The 18690-nt window shown below is 41.7% G+C and overlaps 1 protein-coding gene and 1 non-coding gene across 2 annotated transcripts in view; both read left to right on the top strand.

Annotated features, from left to right (window-relative positions):
- Nucleotides 1-18690, top strand: part of UTRN (utrophin) — a 619010-nt gene that overhangs the window by 363660 nt on the left and 236660 nt on the right. The gene's annotated exons all lie outside the window — the stretch shown is intronic.
- On the top strand, nt 14551-14713 carry LOC115871105. The gene has a single exon (XR_004047089.1). It is a non-coding gene; the product is annotated as a U1 spliceosomal RNA (small nuclear RNA).

Genomic DNA, 18690 nt, shown 5'->3' with positions numbered 1-18690 from the left:
GTCATTCTTTTGAGCTCTGTTTGATGAATTGACCGGATATTTCTAGTGACCTGTTTCTGTTCCCTTTCCTTTCCATATGATAATTTCTTTTAAAAAATGGGTTTATTTTATACTCTCCACACACAAAAAAAAAAGACTTTAGAAGATGCTTTATTTGCTCTTTGTCAAAAAATATCTCTGCCCTTGTTTACCCTACAAGCTCAAGCTATGTCCGTGTACCGGGCAGGGCCATGTGTTCTCTGCTGGCACAGGGATCTAGGGGCACGGGATCAACCCGTCTGTCAGGAAAGGTGGTGTGGTCCTGGGAGATTCCCGTGGTTCAGGCACAAATCTAAGCAGAGGACAGGATCATCTTGTAGGAGCACAGTGGCCAAACAGACGGGCGAGGAAGCACATTGAGAGCAAGTCCATGCATGGAATTTGTGACCAAATAGGCAGCTGTCCCACTGGTCAAGAGGCATGGCCATTGAGATGGTTTTGACCAATGGCAGCCTTATGAGTAACAGAAGGAAACATTGCTTATTAGGCTGGGTTGACTAGAGAAACAAATCCAGTGATAGACAGACATGTATAAGAAAGAGCTTTAGATCAAGAAGTAATTGTATATCAGGAAGGTATTCCAGCCCAGTCCAACTCAAGTCCCAAAGTCTCATGCTGGTCCATAAGCCCCTGTTCAGACTCCTGTAGCTGCAGTGCCCGTGGTGCACAGTGGGTAGCCAAGAAGCAGGAAGAGCACAGGCCAGAGTTGTGTGTATCAGAAGTTGGTGGAAACATGGACAGCTGTCAGGGTCAGGTGGCCCACATGGGGTTGCCCTTAGGGGCAGGCAGAGTTCCAGTCGCCAGGAAAAGAGAGAGGGAGCTTCCAGTTTCTTCTTTTAAGAAGGCAGGGCATCATCAAGCTGTGACCCGATTGACAGATGTACCCCAAGTCCTGGTAACAGGAACACGCTGTGTGGTCCAATGAGGCTGTTTCTTGGACAGCTTGTGACACACGTCACACTAGTTCTCCACAGGTGAACTAGCGTACGGAGGAGGTGACTTATTAGCGTTTATGAGGTAGGGCTCGAAGAAGACAATGGAGGGGAGAGACTTATTCTTAACACAGCTTTAATGAGTTAATGTGTACTGAATGGTTCATTGATGTAAAGTGTCCTCTTCAGCAGTTTTTAGTATATTCAGAGTTGGGTACCTCTTCCCACAGTGTCTGTCAGACCACTGTCATCACTCCAAAAAGAGACCTCACACACGTTAGCCATCATCACCTGGTACCCCATCCTCCCAGCTACGGAGACCCCGGATTTACTTTCTGTATCTACAGATTTGCCATTTGGGATGGTATTTCATAGAAGTAGAATCAGACAATCTATGGCTGTTAGTGACTGGCTTCTTTACTTTGTTAGCATGTTTTCAAGGGTTGTCCATGCGGTAGCATGTCAGTTTGGTCTTTCCTTTCTACTACCTAGTGATGCTCAGTGCCATGTTGTTCTTCATGGTACATAGCCAGAGTAGGTGGTAGGCATCTGGGTTGTTGCTACTGTTTGGTATCATGGATTACGCTGTGATGAGCATGCGTGTAAAGGTGTTGCAGTGGAACATGTTTTCATTCCTCTTGGATAGTCCATCTAAGTGTATGATAAATATGTATTCAATGGTCTGTGTAAATTAGAAAAATCATTATTTAATGTGGAGAATTAAATTTTTGATGACGTGTGTTAGTTTGGGTAGACTAGAGAGACAAATCCAGGAGACTCGTGTGTACAGGAAAGAGCTTTAGCTATAAGAGCAGTTGAGTATTGAGAAAACATCCTAGCCCAATCCAGAGCAAGTCCATAAGTCTGATAGTAGCCCTTATGTCTGATACCAATCTATAAAGTCCTCTTCAGACTCACGAAACACATGCAATCATGTCAAATGCAGGAAGATCACAGGCCAGTGGGTGGGAAGTCTTGTGGATCCAGTGGTGTTGTAAGCATCTCAGCGCTGGCAGGGGTCTCCACATGGCTTCTCTGGCTCCAGAGGTCTGGCTCCATCAGCCTCTCCCATGTTTCTTCTCCACAGGGATATCTCGCAGGGAGTGAGCTGAGAGAAAGAGTCTCCCACCTCCAAGGAGGAAATACAGGAGTTCCCAGAATCCTCAGGAGAAGGCTATGCTTACACAGAGGGCTCATTGGCTATACAATGATTGACAGGCTAGACTCCACCCCTACACTCTTAATCCTCAAATTGGCACCAGATTACCATATACTCGAGTATGAGCCGAGCTGAATATCAGCCAAGGCATCTAATTTTATCACTAAAAATGCATACAAAATGTGCTGAAAACGTGGCTTATACACGAGTATATCTGGTATGTAACTCCCACAACAAGTAACAATGTAACTCGGCAGTTATTTGTGGCTGCCATTGCACAGTCTTCTGCGGCTCCCTTAGGTACGAGAGTAGTTTCTGAATTGATGCCCCTCGTTATAATTAGCAGCTCTTTTTTGTCATCAAGTCAGTTCTGACTTTTAGGGACCTTATAGGACAGGCTGGAATTGCCCCAATGGCTTCCCGAGATGGTAGCTTTTTAGGAGAGTAAAAAGCCTCACTTTTCTCTCACAAAGAACACTTGTGGTTTTGAGTGGCTGAATTTCCAGTTGGCTGCTCAACTAGCCTGTTGTGTCACTAGGGCTCCTCTCCGTAAGTCTGGTTCTTCATCTCTTTGGCTTGTGACCTCTTAGAGGAGTATTTCCCTCAGTGGGTGGCACTGCCTCTGAAGGGGGTGCTAGAACAATCCAAGGGGGCTGCAAAAGCAGACACCTGCATTTTGTCCTGTATTATGCACTATCGTACCAAAGTATTTAATTGCTGGGAGGCACTGAATTCCCCCCCTCCCCAAAGGGGGCTATTGGCCAAAATGTTTGCTTATCATTAAACCCCAGGTCCTTCCCTTAAATGTCTTAAGCAATTACTTGATTTCTCTTTATAAGAATGATTTTGACTTTTGACCCTATATGTTGGCATTTGTTATTAATTTATACATATGAATTTTAAGTACTTAAAATGATCACGGAGCACCTAGGGGTTATGCGTTGGGCTGCGAACCACAAGGTCAGCAGGGTAAACCCCCAGGTACTGCTCGCGAGACTGATGTGGCTTCCTGTCTTCATAAAGAGTTGCAGTGGCAAACCCGCGGTGGCAGTCTGTCCCGTCTCGTAGGGTCACTGTGAGTCAGAATCGACTCAGTGGCCATGAGTTTGGTTTTTGGAAAATGATAATATGTGCAAAAGTACTTTTACAAATAGAAAGTGAGAAGTTTTGATATTTTGCAAGTTCTTGATAAATTCTCCTCTTCCATTAAAGTGCAAACCCACTCCCTGTATTTGGTTGTGTTTATTATGCTTGTTAATGAGATAGATACTAGTTAACTGAATTCCCCAAGAAAGTTTTCCTTTAATGATGAAGCTAATAAAGAAGATAGACTCCAGTGGCATAAATCCTCTTTTCTTCATATTTCCAGACTTTTTTATAGTCATCTTTATAGCTTACTTCAGTAAGCCATAACTTGGGATCATAGTTGCTTGCAGGATAGAACTGAATATATTTGGATTTTTCACTTGCTTCTGGTGAGTCATTCTGAAAAGTTCTATCTCTTGTTCCCTTATTTGCTTTCTTTTCCTTCTTTGCTCACCTGTCTTCTCATTCTCTTTAATTGACCTTGATTTGGTTTCAGTTTGGAGCTGTCTTGAAGTTGGATTCCAAAGGAGAGTAGAATCACGGAGAAGCACGTAGAATATGGTAATGCTACAGGAGGCACGCTGCTTTGTCTTTACCCTAGTAGAGAGGGTGCGTGTAGGTATTCCACACGTGTGTGTATACATTTCTTTTTCTTTGAAGGGAACGTTATTATTCTATACACGACATATTTTTCAACAACTAGCTTTATTTTCCATCTAAAATTGACATTGGCTCATGATGTAACTAATTTCAGGTTTTCTATTTGCGTTGGCAGCCAGGAATACCTAGCCTCACACATCCTTGCCAAGAGCCCTGTGTTCAATTACAGTTTCCTCCTATAGTCCAGATTTTCTGGTTTAATTTTTCTCCTCTTTCATTTTTTACTTTGCTGTGTCATCATTATTTTTAGATATATTATTTTTGGTTTAAGCTTTGTTATGCAGTTTCCTCCCCCTATTTTTTATTGATATAAAATTCACCTATTTTACACTTCCATAGTTAACTCTTTTAAAGAGTTGTATATACATCATCACAATCAGTTCCATCGCTCCCTTCCCCTTCTCACTTTCATTATTTGTTTCCCAATTCCCCTCATTCTTCCTCCCTTCTTGATAGTCCCTTGCGTCATTTATTGTCTCTATGCCTCCACTCCTTCGTGTTTCATAAACTGGGGAACATAACAAATGATAAAACAAAACAAACTAAAGAAATTAAGAGGAAGGAATAAAAGGCCACCAGCAATATTAAAATCGGCTAGAGGGACAATTTTTGTCCTGGTATAAAGTGAGAGAGATTTAAACCTAGCAAATTCAGGATGGGCCAAGTGGGAGGTCAACTGACCAGGTAGCATATTATACTGTAGTTCCATTCACCGTAATCAAGTTAACAATCATCTCTGATGGCAAAGCTGTTCTCATCTCCCGACTGTACTCTGCAGTTGGGTTTTGGGCTCCCACTGCCCTCTTTAGCCATTCACAAATAAGGTGTTCACAATTTACGGTAAGCTCTGATACCTTTAGCTTCATCATTTTGGCTTTGATATTTGTCATCTTTGGATTACACGGGCGTGTGTGTTTCTTCCATGTGGATTTAGTTGACATCTCACATATTTTTATATCTCACTGCTTGTTTGAACACAAGCCTTTAAGACACCAGACACTATTCCAGTTGGTGGATAGCTGCCATCTGCTTTCTTTGCTGCAGTACCCATATCTTCAGTGATCACTTCATGAGGGCAAGTACCGAGCAGGGCCCTGGTATAAGAACTAACTCTTCTTGGATTGCGGGAGCCCTGAGTCCGTCCGCTTGTCCATGGGCTTTGTACGACTCTGATTTGCTTTTGCAGATTTATTTTCATGGAATGACAAAAAAACATCAATAGTCACCCCCCATGGGGTATAAGATGATTCCATTGAAAACAACATGATTTGTCTGATGGCATAGAATTTAAGGTACTGTTAAGAAAAGGAGGTGATGTGCATAGAGTCCAGCTGTGAACTGCACTCCGTGTACAGATTGGATTCTTAATTGATTGAGCTCTGTGTACAGTGAGCATGGGGGTCACTACTAGGGGGAAATTTCCTACACCGTTCCTTACAAGGGCATTTCCTTGTCTATCAGATTAATACATGTCATACTAATGTAAGGAGGGCATTAAGGTGGTAACTATATGTGGGTTCTGGGTCCCCTTTCCTTGGATGCCCACTGGGTCAGGGATCCCAGCCAAAGTCTACCCACTGCCGAGTCCGTAATCTTGGGCTGGCTGTCAGTTTCTCTTCAGGGAACTTCAGTCTTAAGTCCGAGGCGACAGGTGATTTTGAATGAGGGCCCACTCATTCCGTGGGGTTTCCACATCGAGTCCTCCGGAGCGGATTATGGGCTTGCCATACTTTTCATAAGGTCAGCATCTAAGGTCATCCTAGCGCTTAGTCCCCGGCGTGGTTCACCCAGGGTTGGATAGAAACTAATTAAAAAGTGCCTCCCCAGAAATCTAGAAGCAAGTTTATTCTGCCCTTGGGTTCTCTATCATTATTGTTGGCTGTCCCTTCTTGATGTGAGGTTGCTCCTCCCCGTTTACCCACCAATAGAAATATAACTGTCTCCTCCAAGATGTCGATGTTCCCCTTCCCTGGTCTTCACTCGATTTCCCAGTAAGGTTCCCTTTGCATTCCCGTGGAGCATAGGTTGATTTGTCACAACCTTGCCTCCGTGTGGCATGGCATCCAGTGGACGGTCTTCTCCCTGTGCCCCCTTCTTGAGGGAGTGACCGCAGCTGGTGTGAGGCCTCTTCTTTCAAGGTGGTGCTTGTGAAACACATGTAAGGAGCGTGAGCTGTGGCTCCTGGTGTGATGCCGTCTCGGTGGTCGTTGACAGTAATATCCTCCCAAAGTTTGAAATAGTTCGTGATCTCATAATGGTAACATTTTAGCCAGGAAGAACACTGTTGGAGAGTCACTGGTAATTTTCTAGTTGGAATATTTTAAAGATACCACAAACGTAGAAGACAGTAGTGCCCGGTTCACTTGTAAGCTCTTGTGCATATGCTGCCCTCTCTGTTGATGTAGTTACACTAGGGATATCCATTGGCACTAGGAAAAAAATAACCCTCCCCCCTGGATTGCAGTGTTATGTTTTTCATTGTGGTAAATATTGAGTTTAGTACCTTTGGGACTGCTAATCTCTAGACCAGGAGAGTTTAACAGATGGGAAATCACTAGAATTTTTGTTCAACAAACAAATGAAGTCACTTAACACAGGTCTTCGCTTGCTATTGTAAATAGACATTCACAGTAGCACAGCATCTATTTTCTTGGGAAACCTAGCAGGCCTTAGAAACATCAGTTTGAAAAATTAGATTAGAATTATGTCCAGTTAATCTAAGTTACCAAGAACTAACTGTACTCTCTGGGTTTCCAATGGTATTTAAAAAATAGTTTTAACTGACATATAGTTCACATATCATAATGGTTCCATCATATTAAGAAGAGTTGTATGATCAACACCACAGTCAATTTAGAACAGTTTCTTCTTTCTCACACGCGTTGTTGCTAGGTCCCCATTTCCCTCCAACTTCCCCTGCCATGCCTCTAGGACATTATTAATCTAGTTATTGTCTCTATAGCTATTTTAATGAGTTAAAATTTCAAGTTGTGTGTGCTCTGTTTGTGATCTGCTTGCTTGGTTTCTTCTTGTGTGATGGGAGAGAATGCCGTGCACTGAATTAAGGCTTTGTGTTGTGATTCTTCTACAAGGCAGTGGAATGAGCTGGCCAGCCTGTCACTTATAGAGCTGTTACTGCTAGGATTTCATAGTTTTTGAACTAAAAAGATTACGACCAGAACGAAGTAACTTGTTCCTAATTATCTTAACTGATGAGATGTCAAAGCAGACTTTTCAGAAACGATCCCCCACAGACAGCTCTGAATCAGTTGACACTCCTTTGGCCAAAGGGGCATGAATCCAAAGGGGCCAGAGCAGGAGTGGAGGGGCCAATCTCAGGAGAAGCATATGCCGGTGACTATGAGGGTCATGTTAAGATAAAGCTATGATAACAGCTTATGCTAAGAAGGAACGTGGGGGAAGTGCCTCTGTGAAAGAAAGCCTTTTAGTCTAAAATGAACAGAAACCTTGGGGGTGGTGATAATTAAATCCACGATCATCCTATGCGCGTCATGACTGGATTTACTCTGTAAGATCAGCAGCAAGGAAAGTGAAAAGACATATGTTCTGTTGTTTGTCTTCAAGCTGAGTTGTCTCATAGGGAGCCTATAGGAAGAGTCGTGCTGACTCATAGGGAGCCTATAGGAAGAGTCATGCTGACTCATAGTGAGCCTATAGGAAGAGTCGGACTGACTCATAGTGAGCCTATAGGAAGAGTCGGGCTGACTCATAGTGAGCCTATAGGAAGAGTCGGGCTGACTCATAGTGAGCCTATAGGAAGAGTCGGGCTGACTCAGTGACCCTATAGGAAGAGTCGTGCTGACTCATCGGGAGCTATAGGAAGAGTTGGGCTGACTCATAATGACCCTATAGGAAGTGTTGTGCTGACTTATAGGGAACCCATAGGAAGAGTCGGGCTGACTCATAGGGAGCCTATAAGAAGAGTCATGTTGACTCATAGGGAGCCTATAAGATGAGTTGGGCTGACTCACAGTGACCCTATAGGAAGAGTTGGGCTGACTCATAGGGAGCCTATAGGAAGAGTTGGGCTGACTCATAATGACCCTATAGGAAGAGCCATGCTGACTCATAGGGAATCTATGGGAAGAGTCGTGCTGACTCATAGTGACCTCATAGGAAGAGTCAGGCTGACTCATAGGGAGCCTATAGGAAGAGTCGGGCTGACTCATAGTGAGCCTATAGGAAGAGTCGTGCTGACTCATAGTGACCTTATAGGAAGAGTCAGGCTGACTCATAGGGCACCTACAGGGTAGAGTAGGAACAGGAACCCCTGTGAGTTCCCCAGTCTATGACTCTTGATGGCAGTGGAAAGCCCTGTTGGTTTAGAACTGCCAGCCTAGGGGCTCCCAGCTCAAAGCATAATCACTATGCCAAGGATGGTGGGACTTAGTCTTACACATTTTGGACATGTTGCCAGGAGAGAGCAGCCCCCGGAGAAGGACCTCATGTTGAGTGAAGTCGAGATGCAGTGAACAAGCGGAAGGCCCTCAGCAGGATGAAATGATGCAGCAGCCAAAACAACGGGCTCGGGAGAGGAACCATTAGGAGTGTGGCCTAGGCTGTGTTTCCTTCTGTTGCGCATAGATAGGGTCACTAAGAACACCTAAGAACAGCAGTGATCTTTCCTGGAGGAGGTCAGCCGGGCTTCTCCTGCTGAGCTCCTGTTGGTTCCAACTGCTGGCCTTTGGTTTCCTCCCCCCAAACCGAACCAAAACCCTCACTGCTGTCGAGTCAGTGCTGGCTCATAGTGACCCAACAGGATGGACTAGAACTGCCTCTCTGTGTTTCTCAGACTGAAGTGGTTCATGGGAGTAGAAAGCCCCATCTTTTGCTGAGAGGCTGGTGGTTTTGAACTGATGACCTTGGAGGTTGCAGCCCAATGTGAACCACTAAGCCACCAGGGCACCTTAGTTTATGGTTTAGCAGCTGAATATGTAACCACTGCAGCACCAGGGCCCCTAGGAATGTCTCTGAGGCACCTTTTCCACCCCTTAGTGTAAAGAAGGTATTTTGGAATATGATATAGACTAAGAAATTACACCAACTATTCACACAGAAGTTGGGAAATACTTGCTCACTTCATTGCATATGGAGTTGAATCCCAGAATAAAGTAGCCTAGAGGACCCCAGAAGCCCCCCCCCCAAAAAAAAAACCCCAAACGATGACACATTAAGAATGTCCTTCAGTATAATGACAAAGAACCATGGTAACTGCACAGTTTTAAATGTGCAGTTTGAAAGTATTTTACGACTTAAAAAATAATCCTTCATATCTCACTTGTATTTATTTCTCAACAAATATCATAAATCTATGTTTATTTCCTACTAAGGTTATTAACTTAAAATTTCTTGAGAAATTGCCAGAAACAAAATGCCTCATTTAGTTTTCATGTCCCTTATATAGCTCTTGCATCTCCCCAATGCATATAGGAAGGTATGTAATCATGACTGCAGTTTATATTTTTCTATTCAGTCTACGCTCTCATGAACGTGGCTTTATAAATACTTGTTTTATTATCAACTGTGGTGATTAGGGGGTGCATGAAAGTCTGCCAACAGTGCCCTACTATTTATACCACAGATCAAAATGTTTTCATGATCCCTTTCTTAATAGTCATCTTTGTTGTGCTTGAATGAAAAACATACTAGGTTGATTTTCAGTTATTGCAGGACTATTTTTTCACTCTTAATTAAAACTCGGAAATTCTTCATCTGAGAGTACCATTTCAGATTAATTAGTGAATGAAGTCAAATAAGAGAATTTTCATCTGTGAGAGAGAGAGATGGACAGGGGTCCTGATGGTGTTCTGGTTACACTTGGGCTGCATTCAGCAAGGTCAGCAGTTTGAAACCAGCAGTTGTTTCTCTGGAGAAAGGGCGTTCTACATCTGTAAAGAGTTACAGTCTCAGTCTTGGAAACTCACAAGGGCAGTTTTGCCTTGTCCTGTAGGGCGGCTGTGAGTCTGCATTGATTGATGGCAGGAAAAGACATTAGTTACTAATAACAACTCTACCCTAAACTCTCAGTATTCTGGTCATCCCAACTGGAAGCCTGGTGGTGTACATTTTGGGCTGTTAACAGCATGTCCAGCCAATCCTCAAGAGAAGGATGAAACTTTCTACTCTGAAACCCACAAGCGGCAGTTCTCCTGAATCCTATAGCGTCACTGAGATTCGGAATGAACTTGATGGCAGTGAGTTCCTGTCTCATCCTCAGTAATGATTACCACCCATCATTGAAATTATTCCTTGGCCCTAAGATAATTGTAGATTCTGTATCTCATGCTTTTCCATGCTATAACATTGCTAATTGTAGAGTTGAGTTTGTCTCGAGCTATCAGTATATTCAACAGAGTAGAGCTCAGCTATATAAAACAAAAATGTGTTCAAAACTAGAATAATATTCCCATGAATAAGGTAATACATTTGTGATCAGTTGGTTTTATGCTTTTAGGTCTATACAGACATAGTATCGCTCAGGAACCTTGACCTAGGTACTGCAGATGTTTACACGAGCATAAAATTAGTAACTACATTTAGCTGTGATTAGAATCTAGTGTGGTATGTAAAATCGGTTTTTCCTTGCATGGAACTTATCCCACGTTAATGAGGTCTAAACAAGACACAGAGTGTATGTGTCCCTCTTTGAAAAGGTGGTGATGGGGTCGTAATTACTGTCTGTGAATGGATTAGCTCCATTTTGACTCGGTTTAAAAGTGGTAAATGCATGGTCCTAACATCTTTCAGCATTTTAATTTTGATTTATTTTCCTTTAAACTTATGCACCATGCATTATGAGCCAGGAGATGTTGCAGGTGTGGATTTATTATGTTGTTTGGGTCCACAGTGGTTGTACCAATTGTACAAAGCTTTTCTCACCATGATCAGGTATCCTGACCCTATTTAGCTCCTGTTTTGAATTCTTTTTTGTTCACTTTCCATTTACAAACTTTATTTTTAAAATTTCCCCCAAACCCTTTTCTTTAAAAAATAGTTTTATTGGTACATGATTCACCTATCATGCACTAGAATACTGCAGTCATATTAGGAAGATTTGTGAAAACAACTGTAGTCAATTCTGGAACATTTTCTTCTTTCTCCTACTCATTGTTGTTAGTCAGACTTTATTTTTAAAAGCAGTTTGGGATTGACCTTGAAATTGTGATAGAAGGTCAGAACCCTCATCTACACTTTCTCCCTCTTGGTATAGTTACTCTTGTTCTCATGTGATGCACTTGTTATAATTAATGGGCCAATATTGGTACATTGTTATGAACTGAAGCCCATAGTTGGCATTTGGGTTCTCTCAGTTTGTTTTCAAGAGCCCTGTTGTCATTGTTGTGTTAGTGTTGCACTGCTAATCACAAGGTCAATGACTCAAACCCACCCTCTGTTATGCAGGAGAAATGTGAGGCTATCTGTCCCTGTAAAGACTTATAGTCTTGGAAAACCTGTACATGTACTAAGACTTTGGTAGCTATGAGGCAGAATTGACTTGGGGGTGCTGGGGTTTAGTTCTTCTGTTATATTATTCCATGGATTTCATGAGTAGTCAACATAGTTGTTGTTTAATACCTTCTTTTGTATTTCTTATCCTAAGAGGAAATGCTGATATACGAGGGACCTTCTAAAAGTTCATGGAAAATGGAATTAAGAGATAATAAAATATGTCAATGGATTTGGGAGGGATGTTTAGTAATTTCTGAGTTATGTGTGCCCCTCTCCCTCTTTGTCAGTTGAACTGTTCTAAATGTTGTCATGAAACTCCATTTAGAGATAAAATGCCATAAATCTTCCCATGTCTTCCACGCTCCCAAAGAAGCCTACAACTCCCCATTTCCTTGTCATTTCAACGGAAAGTGCTTTGTTTGCTTTGGGGAAATTAAAAACAGTGATAAAATTGTTCCAATCAATGAAGATGGGAATTTGCCAGTTGGTAATTGTTTTATTTTGAATATGAAATATAGTTATTCCTAGGATTAGGGAAGTCTATTGGGATGAGTATATTATTGACTTGGATAGATTATATTTACAACTTTGAAATATATAGCAGCTAGTTTGGTTAGTGATGTTTTATAATTAAAAGGACAGTTTACTCTGGACCTAACTAATACTTTGTTGCCTACTGGGTTTATGAAGACATACTTTTAATTTTTGCATAGTGCACTTGGTTTCAGCCTCCTTTCTATCTGCCTGTTACGTGACTTTAGGGAATTTCGGAGTAGATTTCCCTGAAACTTTTGTGGGTGCTTGAATGTGCAAGGCACAGAGACCAGTTCCTGATAAAGGACATCAAGCTTGGTAAACTTGAGGGTCATCAGTGTAAAAACGACTCTCAAGAAGATGGATTGACACAGGGGCTGCAAGGATGGACTCAAACATCATAATTGTCAAGCTGGTGTCGGCCCAGGCAGTGTGTCACCCTCTTGTAGGTGGTGTCTCTAGGGGTCGGAGCCGACTCAGCGGCAACAACAACACAGACCTTCAAGGTCTAGGTTAATTCTATAGGGTAGCATGTGAGTAAAATAGGGAAGAGGTTTTTTAACTTTCAAAGAAAAGAAAAGAAAAAACCCACTGCCATCCAGTTGACGCCGACTCCTAGTAACCTGAAGCACAGGGCAGAACGGCCCCTGTGAGTTTTATAGACTAGAACTGACTCGTCAATGGAGTAGAAAGTCCTGGTTTTCTCCCTGGGAGGGCTGCTGGCTTCACACAGTGTGCCACCCGAGCTCCTTCCCTTTCTCTAGTGAGAGAGTACATTGGCTTAGGTCGTTTTGATGGAAGTATGTATGTAGGTTTTATTTAATCAATAGGTTTTGTTAAAAATTTGCATGGCTTTTAATTAAAATGATCCTGAGGCTACATAAAAAATACTACCAATATATCTGTTACTTTCTATGATTCCAGACACAGGCAGGGGCACATGTGTTTTTAAAAGCTCTTTTATTTGAGCAGTTCAATCAAAGGTATCTTTGGCCTGCCACACTCAGGTTTATGTAGTTAATTATTTTTATCAGCTTCCTGAAAATGACAAAATCAATGGGAACTTTGTCTTCTTAATAATGTATGACATTGTGACTCCAATTTGCAAAGCAACAAAACCACATGTGTAAAAGGTGTGGATCATAAGTCAGTTATTTAAAAAGATAAAAGGTCACAGATTAACATCATGAAAGCAAATCAATGCATGTTAAGGGCAAAGAGAACCCTGCAGTTTTGCAGAAACCTGAAAGTTAAAAAAAAAGATAAAATTTCCTGGTCTTCATTATTTTATGCCTTTTTAAAAAAAAAATTTTATTGGGGGCTTGTACAATTCTCATCACAATCCATACATACATCCATTGTGTCAAGCACATATGTACATTTGCTGCCCTCATCATTCTCAAAACATTTGCCCTCCACCTCAGCCCTTAATATCAGTTGCTCATTTTTCCCCTCCCTCATGAACCCTTCATAATTCACAACTTATTATAGTTTTGTCATAAGTTACACTGTCCGACATGTCCCCCCGCCCTCTTCTCTGCTGTCCCTCCCCCAGGGAGGAGGCAATACCTAGATTCTTGTAATCGGTTCCCCCTTTCCACCCCACTTTCCCTTCACCCTCCAGGCCTCGTCCCTTTCACACCTGGTCCTGAAGGAGTCATCTGTCCTGGATCCCCTGTGTTTCCAGTTGTTATCTGTACCAATGTACATCCTCCGTTTTGTAAGATAGAATTGGGATCATGGTAATAGTTGGGGGGGGGCAGTATTTAAGAACTAGAGGAAAGTTATATGTTTCATCGTTGCTACCCTGCACCCTGCCTGACTGGCTCATCTCTTCCCCACAACCCTTCAGTAAGGGGGTGTCCAGTTGTCTGTCGATGGACTTTGAGTCTCCACTCTGCACTCACCCACCTTCACAATGGTATTTAAAATCTCAGGTATCAAGCATCCTCTATGCCTTTTAAAACCAACTCTAAACTCCTTATTGCAGTTTCCCTGATTAGTTCATGTGGCTGTGCTTTCTATGGCATCAGTAGCCAACACAGAGAGTTGGATATTTAGGTATAATCATCTTGTGAAGAATTAAAATGTGGGTGTAAAATAGTAGCGTATTCTAAATGAATGCTCTCATTTCACTGAAGTAAAATTTTATTCTGATGCTTTATATATAACACATTTGACATTGTTTGTAGATATTAGCCAACTGTTAATAGCCTCAGAAACTCTGAAAATGAAGATAGATTACGGTGGCCCGATATAATCAAGCACTTATTTTCAGTTCCTGTTTTTCTTTCATTGCTCTTATATATTTTCCTAATGTTTACATTTTTAAATATCAATCCGTAGTCCATCAGTTATCAAAGGACCGACTTTTTATCTAAATCAGTGAATCTTGTGATTGAATTCAAGTGTATCGTTGGTTCCAAAACCCAACAAACCACATTCACTGTCATAGAGTCTCTGCCGCCTCAGGAGACAGGACCCTGTGAGACAGGGTAGAACTGCCCTGGGCTTTTCTACGACGTAGTCTTTATGGGAGTAGAAAACCCTGTCTGTCTCCCATGGAGTGGCTGGTGGCTTTGAACTGCTGACCGTGTGTAATCAGCAGCCCAACTCGTAACCACTGCACAATGAAGCCTCCTTGGAGTTGGCATAGAATTTGTTAAAACCATACTTACTTGGCAGAGAGATACCGTGATCACGAAGGTGGTTTTCCCAGGGCGAGGCTTATCCATTGCACTCCGGATGTGCTGACCCCTGCGATTTCCCCAAATGTGGGAAACTCGACTGCATAATTTGTGGTAGTGGGGGACTGCGTTTGCGCTCTCCCCTGATCTAAAAAAAAAAAAAAAAAAGAAAAAAAAAAGAATTTGTTAAAACCCTGGAAATATATCAATGACTGTTTACATTGGATGTTATTTCCCATAAAATTTTATTTTTCCCTGAAGACATCACCATGTAAAGACTTGGTTTTGTTCTATGGTAATGACTATGCATAACTTGGTTTACTCAGTGCAATATAGTATTTTAACTTTATTTGATAGTCATAGATCTTAAATACATTTATAAAATGTGTTTTTTTGAAAATGTCTTTAAACTTCACCATTCACAGATAGCTTCTTTCTTCCTGCGTGGGCATAGACATAGCTTGATTTGGAAAACAAAACAAACAGAAACACACAAAAATTAGGTAAGAGATGGAAAACTGATCCACATGCTAAAAATGGTTCTTTTCAATGTCTGCTAAAGGCAGCAAATGCACAGGTTGACCCGAGCTCTTTTACCAGTGACGGGACACAGACTCTTAAGGGGAAGAAGGCCTGAGAAGAAGCTCAAGGAATAAGCTACAGTGAACCTGAGAAGCCAGCCTTATAAAGTGGGGGGGTCATGAAATCTGTGCTTATGGGTAGCAAACTCAAAATGGGGACCCGTGGAAAGCTGTGGGTGATGTGGCTAGTATGGGCCACTCACACTCTGGCTCTGACTGGCAGAAAATGGGGGTTACTAGTGACCGGACGAGGGCGAAAGCCAGCCCCTCTTTAAAGAAATATATGTCAAAATTGTGCTCAGTGGTTCGTCACATTTCATCAGCACATCCTTATTGAAAGCTTATTGCTTAGTTCACGCCGTGGGGTGCATCTCGCTTATTCTCTGAACTTGAAAACCATTTCCTGCTGATCTTTAATATGGGGTCACTGTGCAGGGTCAGCTGATTAAAGAAGGGGTTACAAGTCTGGGCCTTTTTCTCTTATCTCACTGTACCCCATAGCAGAGCATTCTGGGAGACTTCCAGTCCTTCTGCAAGATTAAGACAATTAGTGACTACAGTATAACTCACCTGATTTAATTTGAAACGTTCTTGAGCCCCATGCTCTCCACCCTTTTATATTTTCATTTATTTGTTAAAATTTCCCTTAGTGCAGGATGCTTCCACATTTTATGTGTTTTTTTCCCCTCAAATTCTTAAGAGTTGATTAAAAACAATGCTATGAGTCACGTGCACATTGACTTACTTTACCACAATAACATTCAGTCGGAGACTCTTCCTTACTGACTCACCAAAACGTCACTGGGTTCCTGTGTGGCTCTTTGCTGTTGAGCAGAGAAGCAACGAACCAGGAAAACAGGACAGCCGCCTTGTCATTCATGCATTTTCACAGTTTAATTTTGAAAATATTTTTAAGAACCTGTGTTAAACATGTACAATATAAATGTATATATTGCTAATGCATGTTTTACCCCTGTTTTAATTATGCCATTTAGGTATTATATCACCATTGAAAGAAAATACAAAATTGGGGGTTTATTTTGCCTTAGGTAAAGGTTTTTCGAGCCGATCATCAATTTAACATTCAACGAGTCCTACATACGACGTTTGTTTTAGCTCATCATTGCAATCCCTCAGTGGACTGTCATTTTTGCCACTTTCCCCCTGCGTTTCCTATTTCCATTTCTCTGTTTTTTAATAACCTTTCTTAACTTGGTCCTTGGATAAGTGCTGCCCCTTTAGTCTCAAGTGGTTCATTATTCTGAGGCGTGCTTACTTCCCTAACGTTATTATTTCTCCTCTAGACCTGTCTATTGTTCGGCTGAAAAATGAGCTGGGGCAAGGTGGGCAGGGGTGTTCAGTTCAAGAGCTGAAGGGTGACTAAGGGGCTTATGCTTGAGGGTCCTGCCAGCCTCTGTCTGACCGGTAACACCTCCCCCGCCCCCCAAATCTAGGACCTTCTAATATGATCCCATTCAGAGTAGTTGGTAGTGGTAACTTTGGGGCTCAGCATCTCAGAGACATGTTGGCATGATCCATGAGAGCACTGGGCTAACTAATTGCTTCAGCTAGACTGGGAGAGGCCAATGGTTGCACCTTTGATGGCTGCTCACTTTTGCAGAGCCCAGTTGTCCCTAAGCGCTTTCAGCCGTCCTATCCCCACCCTGTTGTTTTCTCTCATAATACCAGTCCCAAAATGTGATGTTTTCCAAAGTTAAGATAACTTCTCAATCCATCCAAATTTAAGTTAGCAACACAAAAAAATATCAGGGGGTTACTTTTCATTTGGCAAAAGATATTCTACATTACAAAATAATTTATGGAAGATTACTTTAAATAGACAATTCCCTGGTGTACCAGAGGAGAATCAAATTAAAAGAATGCTCTAAATGTTAAACACTTTTTGTGGGCACACCTGTTACTAGCATTCAGATGCAAATAATTCTATTTACATAATGGATTCCTGGGTAGTGGGTAAATGAAAACCGGTGTGTGAATTCCTCATGTTTGCTCATGTTAGGGCACCTTTGCTGGGTGCACAGAATGGACGCTCTGGACTGCTAACCAAAAAGGATGAACGTTTAAGTCCACACAGAGGGTCCTTAGACGCAACGCTGGGTGGCCTACATTGGGAAGGTTTAACTATTAAAACTGTTGTAGAGCATAATTGTGCTCTGAAACACCTGGGGTTTTCTTGAGTTAAAATGAACTCAATGACTTGCACTAGTGTTAGAAACATAATTCTGATTTCTAAGTCTATGAGCCTGTTTTGCCTGGCCAGCTTCTCCTCTTCCCCCATCTCAGAGCCTAGTAGAAATTGGAGAGAAGCGTAAATCTCTAAGAAGCACACATTCTACAAAGAGAGGACAGTTATGTTCGGGATTTTTCCTTTTTCTATTCCCGTTTTAGAAACTTAGAATTGCCCTATTTATTATTAGTCACTAAAGAAGATTTTGTTTAAACTGCATGTTTAATTAATTAGACCCGTCAAGCCTGAAAGATAGAACAATCATTTCTTCAACTTGTGAATCTGTTTACATTTATTTTCCAGAAAGCACAACCTCATTTGTCATGTCTTTTCACAGTTCAGAATGGAGGCTCCCGTAGAATAATGTCTTAGTACCTGTCCCACATAATAGGTGCTGAAATAAAGGACAATATTCGTTACAATTGTTAGGCTATTTTTTAAGGGCTGTATTTTTTTATTTGCCTGCAATGAATGAAATATAGTCTTCTTGATGGTAATGTTATTATAGGGGTTCGATAATGTTTAATGAGCAATTAATATGTGATAAGTACTGTGCTAATTATTTTACCTATGCTAACTCTCTTAATCTCAGCACAACTCTGCAATTGGAGTGCTATTAAAAGTTTCGCTTTATTGTAAATGAGTAAGGCGAAGAGAGGTTAAAGTCTTGCCTAAAGTCCTCCGGTGAATTAAGTGAAGAATCCAAGCCAGATCTGTATGCACGGATGGCACACATCTGCCCCGTTGTTGTCCTGTTAGTCCTCCCTGCCTAGTGTGATAGTTTCTTAGAAAGTAGTGACTATGAGGCTATATTTCAGCTAATACTTTTCTTACACATGTTAAGGCATTATAAAGAATCCCACTGCTGTCAAGACAATTCAACTCATAGTGGCTCTAAAGAGAAGTTTCTAAGGCTGTAAATCTTTATGGACGCACACAAACTCATCTTTCTCCCATGGAATGGCTGGGTAGTTTTGAACTGCCGACCTTTTGGTTAGTAGTCCAGTTAACTACCAGGACCACCCGACATTGAAAAGGACTCATGAGGCATTAAAAGTTACTGATCTGGAAAAATAGCAGGATGCACTGATCGTGTAAGCAGCCTTAAAGATGGTTACTTTATCCATCTCTCTTCCTACCTGGCTGACAATGTGTTGAAAATGTATCGCCTGCATGCTTATTTTGTGGAGGTAGTGATGGTGGGTGGGTGTTTTTACTTTAATTACGGTCCTCCAATTATTTCTAAAGCATTTTAACTTGCAATATTAGTATCACGGCTTCCTGGATTATAACT

This window comes from Echinops telfairi, unplaced genomic scaffold (assembly GCF_000313985.2).
Source record: "Echinops telfairi isolate 266 unplaced genomic scaffold, ASM31398v2 ScPeMD7_3533;HRSCAF=4204_0, whole genome shotgun sequence".
Lineage (NCBI taxonomy): Eukaryota > Metazoa > Chordata > Mammalia > Afrosoricida > Tenrecidae > Echinops > Echinops telfairi.
The sequence above is the reverse complement of the archived record's forward strand: the minus strand, read 5'-3'. Positions and strand labels throughout refer to the sequence as shown.